The 10,606-nt window shown below is 37.0% G+C and overlaps 1 pseudogene; it reads left to right on the forward strand.

Annotated features, from left to right (window-relative positions):
* Window positions 1-622: 622 nt before the first annotated feature.
* LOC102817815 overlaps window positions 623-10,606 on the forward strand; it is a 72,985-nt pseudogene continuing 63,001 nt past the window's right edge.

Here is a 10,606-nt window from a genome sequence, read left to right on the forward strand (position 1 = left end):
TATTTAACTGCAGAGCCCACACTGATCTGAATGTCTACCTGCAAAGCCAGGAGCATATTATATAACCCCAGGTCTTAATTTCTCATTTAAGAAATCAGAATGTTACTTTTTACTTAGAAGTCTTATAAAGATACACACTATAGTCAGCAGCCAATAAATTAGGTCCCATTCCATTTGGGTTAAAATCCCCATACCCCAGGGTCTTGAAAGTATGACAGCATTGGAACCTGACTAATTATTTGATTCCATAGTAACCAACTTTCTCCCTGAAAAATTTAGAACTTTGTATATGTCAACAACATTTCCCAGAAAAGGAGATATTGCAGAACAATATTTACCAAAAGTGTTTATTGACTATTACAAGGCATGTATGTTGTAATCTTGAAAAAAACAACTAGGTTGACATTGTTTGTTTTTAAATCCAGTATTCATTAATGAATATCTATCACCAAAAAGCCTTAATTGTCATGAATTTCTATTTATCAGGGTCCTTGTGGTCTGGGAAAAAATATTCACTAGTGAAAGGTTAATTGTTAATGATAATTAGTTGAAAAGAATATAAAGGAATTGCTCATTTCTCCCCCAAATGTTAAACGTCTTTTAAAAATGTTCATCTGAAATAATGAAGACTGTAAGAACTATATATTTTCTTGTTTTCTTAAGCTACATTAAATGTCAAACTCTTCAGAGAAGTTTACAGGATGCAGGTAGGGAATCACTGCTATTGAAAATCTATAAATCTCACGTGCCATGAGAAAAGGCAAGATCACAGCTAAAATTTATACGGAAAGGCTTATCTTTTTCAATACTCACTACTGTCAATAGGTTAATGTCAATTTTTAGAAATTAACTTGTGGATTAAATATAGAAAGAGATCAATGCATAGGAATATTTTATTTTAAACTTTGATAAATAATTTCCAGCTGAGTAAATGTATTTGAAACTTGTATTAAGAATTAGATACACGATTTCAGATACAGCAATAGTGTGAATACTAGTAGGAATGATTTTATGAGCTACATTATTCAATCCTTGTATATGTCAGGCACTGTACTCAAATTTACACAAAGATGGTTTTATTTAAACCTAAAGACACCTCAATGTATTCAGATTTATTTACATTTTACAGATGATTGAGAATCAGAAGCTCAGAGAGGCTAAGTTATTCTCTTGAGACCACATATATTCATAGAATCAGAGGTGGAAATTGAACTCAAAATCACTGTCTCTAAACCAGTGACTCTTCTCTCTATATTAATACAGTGAATAATAATAACCCTTAAGCACATTATGGGCTATTACTGTAAGAAGGAAGACACTGCCCTCTATTTTCAAGGACTTTGGCAAGTGCCCTGACGTGTCAGTGTTGAGTGGGGTGGTGGAGAAAGTAGAGGAAATGTGCAAACTAACAAGTGTGAGATACTGTCATTGTCAAATTCAGTGTGGAAAAGAGTATTAATATTTATACTTTTGTTCCTAATGGCACACTCTTTTGTCTTTAATATTCTTTTTCTGGGTTGCACAAGCAATTAAACACTCAACTCTTAGCTGAAAAGTTGGCAGTTGGAACTTACCTAGAGGTGTCTCAACAGACAGGTCAGCTTCTGAAAGGCCACAGTTCTGAAAGTCTTATGAAGCAGTTGTACCATGCACACATGGAGTTACTATGACTGAGAATGGACTCACCAGCAATCAATAACAGCACAATAAAAAAAAAATCATATCATCAAGCTGAACTGGAGTCCTGGTTTGGCATTGTAGAATAAGCACTGGACTGTTAACCACAAGGGCAGTGGTTCAAATCCATCAGTTACTCTTTGGAAACCCTATATAAGGTTCTTATGATTTTGAATGGACTCAATGGCACTTAACAACAACAACATTGGTATTTGAATTAAATTTGAAGTGTCAACATAAATAGATAAAGCTACGTTTGCCAATGACAGATTTTCAACTATAGAATACATTTGAATGAATAAGTTACTTATAGAAAACAGTTTAAATATTAGTGAAGATACATTTTAGCAATTTGTTCTAATTTACTTATGGTAAATGAAAATAAATTTATAAGTGATTAGATATAGATTTCAGAATCATAAAGGGGGATTTCAATTTTGAAAATTCCCTCTTATGCAAATAAGATCTCTTTTATTTTCAGCCATGCAGCACCTTCATAGCCATAATTATTTGGAAGTTAACTTAAGAGACATGTGAGTTTTATTAACAATATTCTTTTACCTGAAAATTGAAATTTACCAAATAATGGACTTTTTTGGAGAGGGAGGGGGAAGAAGGAAGTGATACAACCAGAAAATGAAGGAGAAAAGTGGTCCGATTCTATAGTTAATGCTGCCAAATGTTGTATTTCAGTGCCAGAATTATGGTTGCCCAGTTTCTTCAGAAAGCAACCTATGAAGAAGTAACAACCATAGTTAGAGTGTTCCTAGATCTTGCAGAGAAGTGTAAGGGCATCAAGCCACACAACTCACCTTCAGAATGCTCTCACCAATTGGTAAATGGATTATGTTCTGCCTTATTCTATTTTCAAAACTAAATTGCAACCAGAAGATGCTGTTATGATGGGGACTGGCTGAGTAATTAAGCAAAGACTTCAGGCAGCGATATGTAGACGAGTCACCCCCAAGATATAATCGCTATAGGTTTATAAAACTGCATTTTATCAGTTCATTTTTGGAAGATCAGACTCTGAGATTCAACCATTCAATAGAATAAATTATAATCTAGAATTTTTGTTGTTGTGAAGTGACGTCGAGTCGGTTCTGACCCATAGCGACCCTTTATAAGGTTTCCAAGAAGCAGCTGGTAAGCTTGAACTGCTAACCTTGCAGTTCAAACAGCTGTGCAGTCTAGCACATTAACCCACTGCACGACACAAGGACTCCATATAATCTAGAATACCAACATGTTAATTTAAGTTGAGAGCTCTTTCTGTCACCAGAGTATTATTGACTGATATTTCCATAGAAAGGTTCTAGGGAAATTCAACTACAAATTTAAAGAAGTAGACTCAAAGAATATGAATAAGAGAGAGAAAAGTGATTATTTCACAATCAGTAAAAAATCATGGCAAATTCTTATGGTCTCATAAAGTTTATCTTGTGATTAGAAATTTCAGTGAAAATACTGTTTCTCTTAGAATATGGTCAATAAAACGCTAACATTTCCTTATATTCATATCTGTTTTGATCCAATTATTCTCATAACAAGCAATTTTAAATACTAATGAGTAATTTTCTTCTTTACTTATAGATATTTCACTCCATCGTCCTGGGACTAAAACCTGGCAAGATTTGATTAGACTCTGAATAGAAAAATAAAAACCATCAGTTATATTTGAAACACATTTTAAATGAAACCCTCCCTATGAGTGGCTGGTCTCACTTATTCTATAGTGATTCCTACTGATTTCCATTTCAGAAGATTACTCATTTCTCTGTTTATCCTCCAAATCTGGAAATATGTTATCTGGGGTTTATAGTGTTCACACTTCTATTGCCATCAAAAGATAACTTGAAATTGAGTTGTTACATTTTCATTTGGATATTTGACTCTGAATGTACATTGCTTCAGAGTTCAATTCTTAAAAAAAAGTTCCCATGGAAACCAAACTAAAAACGAATAGGAAACAGGAAAACAGATTGCCATTCCATTTCCTGGAATCCTGGTGTAGCCCTGTAGGATACGCACTAGACTGCAAAGCCAGTTTGAACTGCAAGCTCAGTGCTTTGAACTCACCAGCCACTCCTTGGAAATCCTATACAGGGTTACTCTGAGTCTGAACAGACTTGATGGCACTTAGCAGTAGCAACAATTCATTTCTTGGTGGATAGTTCTCATTTAAAATACCTTGATTTCTATCAGCCTAAGAAATTCTGTCTTATGACTATTTTAATAATTCTCAACTGTATGAAAATAATTAGATGGGAGAAGAGGAGAATGCTAAATTCTATTTGTTCAAGATCTAGTATGTGGGGATTTAGAATGAAGACCTAAAAGAATCTTTGCTCAAAAAATCTTTGTCCAGGGATTATGGGATCTAGCATTTAACTGTGTGCACTTGGTTGTCTTAACTTTCCTGTAGTAAGGGATATAGACTGCAAACATTTCCCCTTTAAGTAATCTTTTCCTCCTATAGGTGATTACCTTCTTAGAGCATGTTTGTAACAAGCAAGGAATGGCTGACAAATACGGGCTTTCTGATTGCTGCAATAAAAATAGTACAGCAAGGCACAAGTGCTTCCTGTCACATAAAAAAAATGATGCAGATTCAAATTCCAAATCCTGACATCTGTGAGATGGACAAAGAGAAGCAAGTGTCAATGAAAGAAAGGTAAGCAGGGTTTCCTTACTGGTTAGGACTAGCACTTTCCAATTTTAAAGACAGATTTTAATTATGTAGGAGCTTCAGAGAAAACAATGCTTTTTGGCAAGGGATTAAAATAAGAATTTTGGCTACAATATGTTATTTTTCCTTTAAAATGACAGTTACTGTCATATTAAGGCAATTGTTGTTGTTGTTGTTAAATGCTATTGAGTCAGTTCCTACTTATAGCAACCCTATAGGTATTTCTGAGGAGCAGCTGGTGAGTTTGAACTGCCAACCTTTCGGTTCAAACTAACCTTGCGGTCCAGCGCATTATACTGCAGTGCCCCAATAGGGCATAGGGATGTCTGTGGCTTGAGACAGATTAGGAATGACCTGGATTTGCAAAGGGATCCATTTCATGAGGATAAGTTTAGGCAGATCAGTAACAAATAATGTAGACAAGTACAGTCAAGTAGGTTAACACAGTAAACAGGGTATCGGGAACAGGCAGCAAATAATAAACGCTTAGGCAAGGGGCTGGCACTGGGTAGGTTCATCAAGGGACAGCAAGGAGGGTATCTGATAAACATGGAGTTAGTCTGTCATTTAGAGCCTTGTTGTTGTTGTTGTTGTTATGTGCCGTGGAGTCGCTTCCGACTCATAGCGACCCTGTACAGAGTTTCCGAGGCTGGAAATCTTTACAGGAGCAGAAAGCCTCATCTTTCTTCCTCGGAACAGCTGGTAGTTTCGAACTGCTGACCTTGCGGTTCGCAGCCCGATTCGTAACCACTACACTACAAATCACTTCCGACTCCTAGTAACCTTATGCACAACCGAAAGAAATGTTGCCTGGGCTGGCACCATCCTTACAATTGTTGTTACGTTTGAATCCATTGTTGCTGCCATGGTGTCAGTACATTTTATAGAAGGTCTTCCTCTTTTTTGCTGACCCTTTACTTTACCAAGCATGATGTCTTTCTTCAGGGATTGATCCCTCCTGATAACATGTCTGATATAAGAGAGATGACGTTTCACCACCCTGGTTTCTAAGCAGCATTCTGCTGTACTTCTTCTAACACAGATTTGTTTGTTCTCTGACAGTCCATAGTAACCAGCAATATTTGTAGATCGAACAGAAATAAGTTGAAAATAAAAAACTGATTCTGTACTTCCCAACTAAAATGGGTAGCACTATAGTAAATATGATGCCAAACTCATGTTTTGATTTCCCACTTGGCACAATAGATGATGGTTGAAAGTTGAGTGAGAGGACAAAGTGACTTGTTATCGAATCATCTGTTGTTCTTGTTACGTGCTGTGGAGTCAGTTCCTAATTTACAGTGAATCTATGTACAACAGAATGAAACACTGCCCAATCCTGCACCATCCTTACAATTGTTATGTTTGAACCCATGGTTACTGCCACTACATCGATCCATCTCCTTGGGGGTAGGGAGTGGGGAGGTGGGAGGGAGAAGGCCTTCCTGTTTTTCTTTGACCTTCCACTGTACCAAGCATGATGTCTTCTTCTAGGAACTAGGCCTTCCTAACAACATGTCTAAGGAGCATTCTGGATGTACTTCTTCCAAGACAGATTTGTTTGTTTTTCTGGTAATCCATGATACTTTCAATATTCTTCAGCAACTCCATAATTCAAATGCATCAATTATTCTGTGGTCTTCCTTATTCACTGCTCAACTTTTCGCATGTATATGAAATGACTGAAAATACTATTGCTTGGGTCAGGTGCAATTTAGTCATCAAAATGACATATTTGCTCTTGAACACTTTAAAGGTCTTTGCAGCAGATTTACCTAATGCAATGGGCATTGATTGGTGAATCCAAGCAAAATGAAATTTTTAACAACTTCAAGTTTTTTCTCCTTTTTTCATATTATTTATTGGTCCATTTTTGAAGGTTTACATTAAAATACATAATGAAAGCTTTGATATTCATCAGTATGTCAAGTCCTTTGTGCTTCCTGCATAAAAGACAGTGTCATCTGATTATTGCAGGTTGTTGATGAGTCTCCATTCATTCCTGATGCTACAGTCTTCTTCATATAATCCAATTTATCAGATAATTTGCTAAGCATACAGATTGAATACATATAATAATAGGATACAACCCTTGCAAGACTTTTCTTGATTTTAAAACTTTTAGTGTCCCCTTGTTCTGTTCTAATGACTACCTCTTGGTCTATGTACAGATTCCTCATGAGAACAATGAAGTGTTCTAGAAGACCCATTCTTCTTTCTCACTGTTATCCATAGTTTCATCCACAACATTGTAAGTCTTTGCATAGTCAATAAAGCACATGTAAACATCTGGTATTCTCTACTTTCATCCAAGATCCATCTGATACCAGTAATGATATTCCTAGGCCCACATTCTGTTCAGTGTTGTTGTTGTTAAGTGCTGATATGTGTCGATTCCGACCCATAACAACCCTGTATAAGGTTTCCAAGGAGTAGCTGGTGAGCTTGAACCACCAACCTTGAAGTTCAAATGGCTTTGCAGTCTGGCACATTTACCCACAGTGCCACACTTGAATTTCTGGCAGCTCCCTGTCTATATACTGATACAACCATTTTTGAATTATCTTTAGCAAAACTTTACTTACATGTGATATTAATAATATTGTTTGATAATTTCTACATTTCATTGGGTCTCATTTTTTATTAAAATTTTTTATTGTGAATTAAGCAAAGGTTTGCAGACAAGATCATTAATTTTGCATTCAACAAATCATGCGCTTTGCTTCATCTCAATAATTGCAACCCCCCTCAGTCCCCCCCCATGCACCAGCAGTTAGCCCACTTCCTCCCTTTGGTTTCTGTTTCCGTTCCATCCACCTTTCCATCCGTTCTCAACTTTGTTCTTAGGTAAAGTTTGCTCTTTTGATTTTGAATAATTGACCATTCCATGGTGAGAATTACTTATTAGTGTTGCTGTCCCCCTTATGCAACTATCTACTGCTTGGCTTAAAATTGGGCCACAAGGATGTGTTCCTTTCCAATATGAAGGGTGGTTGGAGCCATAGTCTTATGTTCTTCCAGACTCTTTCTAACCAGTAATCCCAGTCTTTTTTAAAAAATAATTTTGAGTTTTGTTCCACATTTTCTCCTACTCTATCCATTACTTTCTAATGTGATACCTTTAAGAGCGGTTGGTAGTGGTAGCAGTTTTGTGATCTCAGGCTCCTGGTATCTGATGTTCACATGTTCCCTTAGTCTGTTGGACTAATTGATTCCAATCCTCTTCAATTCTTATCACTCTTTGTTCTTCTGCAAATGACCAGAAACTGAAATGCACAAAGTACTAGTCTAAGAAAATCAGAAGTCATCAAAACTGAAATTAAATACACAAAGATTACTTGAAGAGAACAATAGCTGCACCTCAGATGGTTTCTCATGAGTTTTTAAGATCCCAGACTCTACTCACCAAAGAAGGATGTAGAATATTGTCTTTGTGGACTATGTTATGCCACTTGACCATGGTGTTTCCTGAGACTATGGCCCTGAGTCCTTCAGCGCAGCATCTCATTGCCTTAAGATGTTTGATAATATCTACAAAGTTTTCCTCATTTTGTCTGTTGTATGCACTACCACATACAAAGTTGTGTTTTCAACAAAGGAAAATAAATACCCAAGTACAAATATCTTCTTTCAAACTCACATATTTGTAAACCTACTCCCAGTCTTCTTATTTCATTCAGCCTATGTCTCTGTCCATATATCTACTCAGAGAACATTGTTACTCCAAGGTTGTGTATATATCATTATTGCCTTTATCCCCTTTAGCCCTTGCATACCTCTCTGTGTCTTCACCTGTATTCATCATTTTTCTGCCACCCTCCCTCTTTCTGTATCTTGCCCTTCTAATCACCTGAGTTAACATGTGTCTACCTTCTAGCCAGTGAATTACTCTCCCTTCTTTATCATCCTTGGTAACCATCAAATAATGCTTCTTTTAGTATGAAAACCTTTTCTTGAATTTTTACAATAGTGGTCTCATACAATATTTGTCCTTTTGTGATTGACCAATTTTACTCAGCATAATGTCCTCCAGATTCATCCACATTATGAGGTGCTTCTCAGATTCATTGTTATTCTTTAACATTGCATAGTATTCCATATTCCATTGTATGTACCAAAGTTTGTTTATCCGTTCTTCCATTGATGGGCATTTACGCTGTCTCCATCTTTTTGCTATTGTGAATAGTCTGCAATGAACATTGGTCTGCATGTAACTACTTGTGTCCTGGCTCTTATTTCTTGTGGATATATACCAAGTAGAGGGATTGCTGGGTAATAAGGTATTTGTATTTCCAACTTTCTGAGGAAGTGCCATACTGTTTTCCAGAGTGCTTGAAGGGTCCCAGTATCTCCACACCCTTGCCAGTATTTATTGTTTTCTGGGATTTTTTTTTTTTTTTTCAGCTTCATGTTACTGCTGGTGTGAATTGTTATCTCATTGTTGTTTGGAATTGCAGACTCCACGGTACACAATAAGAACAACAACGGCAAGGTTGGTGGTTCAAGCTCACCAGCTGTTCCTTGGAAACCCTATACGGGGTCCCTATGGGTTAGAATTGACTTGAAGGCACTTAACAGCAACAACAATCGCTAAGGGGAGTCCTGATGTGGTGCTGTGGGTAGTAAATGTGCTGCATTGCAAGGTCGGTTTGAATTACAAGGTCACGAACATTTCTTCATATGTTTGTTGGCTGCTTGAATGTCTTCCTTAGTGAAGTGTCAGCGCATATCCTGTGCCCACCTTTTTATTGGGGATGTTTGTCTTTTTCTTGTAGAGGTGTTGTAGTTTTCTATAAATTTTAGAGACTAGTCCCTTGTCTGATATGTCATTACAAAAAAATACTTTTCCAGTTTGTGGGAAGGATCTGGAACTGACTCGATGGTACTTAGTAACAACGCCTGCCTAGGACATTGATTTCTATGCATTTATTGTGGTTTTTGAGGACTTCTAATTTTCTTAGATTCATACTTTGTACATTTGCATTTCTGGTCATTAATGGATGTTTGCATCTGTTTCTTCTTATTTTGAGTTGTGCCCCATCAGCAAATAAAAGTCCTGAAAGCTTTGCTCAATCCACATTATTAAGGTCTACTCTGCTTTGAGAAGGTAGCTCTTCCCCTGTCGTATTTTGAGTGCCTTCCAAATTGTGAGGCTCATCTACCAGCAGGATATCAGACAATGTTCCATAGGTATTCATAAGGTTTTCAGTGGGTAACTCTTCAAGAAATGGTTTGCCTGTCCTTCTTCCTAGTCTATCTTAGTCTGGAAGCTCTGCTGAGCCCTGTCTACCCTGAGTGACCCTGCTGTCACTGGAAGTACTTTCGTAGCTTCCAGCTTTACAGCAACACACAAGTCACCAGACTAGTGGTAGACAAACTGACAGACTAGTTCTTTAATTCACCCACGCAGGGACAGAGATTGTTGAGACTTCAAATAGGATTAAGTGGCCCAGTCACTTGGGTGAAAGGAGTATGTGGCCAGGAACTCAGTAGGTTTCAACTTACTAATGAGAACCAAAATGTGAGCTTGCCCACCTACCTCAAGGTGGGTAATACTGATCAGTTTCTGAGTTGCACATTTATGGATTACAAACTGTAACTGAAGTCAGTGAATTCAAGCTCTCCTTGATTATTTACAATGAAGTCAATATTAGGAAATCAGATTGTATACTAATTTTATGTGCATTTACCTACAGAGGGGGAAAAAAAAACCTTCTTACCTCATAATTATATGCTAATAATGTTAATGCTCAACCAAGGAGGAAACACTTTTAATGCAGGAGGAAACACTTGCAATTTTGGATTTATCAAAAGGTAGCATAAGATATTGTTGTTGCTGTTAGGTACTATTGAGTCTATTCTGACTCACAAGGACTTTGTGTGTAACAGCTCAGAACGCTGCCCAGTCCTCACGATTGTTATATATTAGCCACTTGTTGCAGCCACTGTGTCAACCTTCTCATTGGGGTCTTCCTCTTTTTGCTGACCCTCTACTTTGCCAAGCATAATATCCTTCTCCAGTAACTGGTTCCCTCCTGATTAGATGTCCAAATTTTATGAGACTAAGTCTTGCCATTCTTACATCTAAAAAGCATTCTGGCTATATTTCTTCCTAGACAGATTTTATAATTCTTTTGGACATCCATGACCTATTCAATATTCTTCACCAACACCATAATTTAAATATATAAACTCTTCTTCAGTCTTCCTTAGTTATGTTCTGGCTTTCACATGCATATT

Source organism: Chrysochloris asiatica, unplaced genomic scaffold (genome assembly GCF_000296735.1).
Source record: "Chrysochloris asiatica unplaced genomic scaffold, ChrAsi1.0 scaffold00169, whole genome shotgun sequence".
Taxonomy (NCBI): domain Eukaryota; kingdom Metazoa; phylum Chordata; class Mammalia; order Afrosoricida; family Chrysochloridae; genus Chrysochloris; species Chrysochloris asiatica.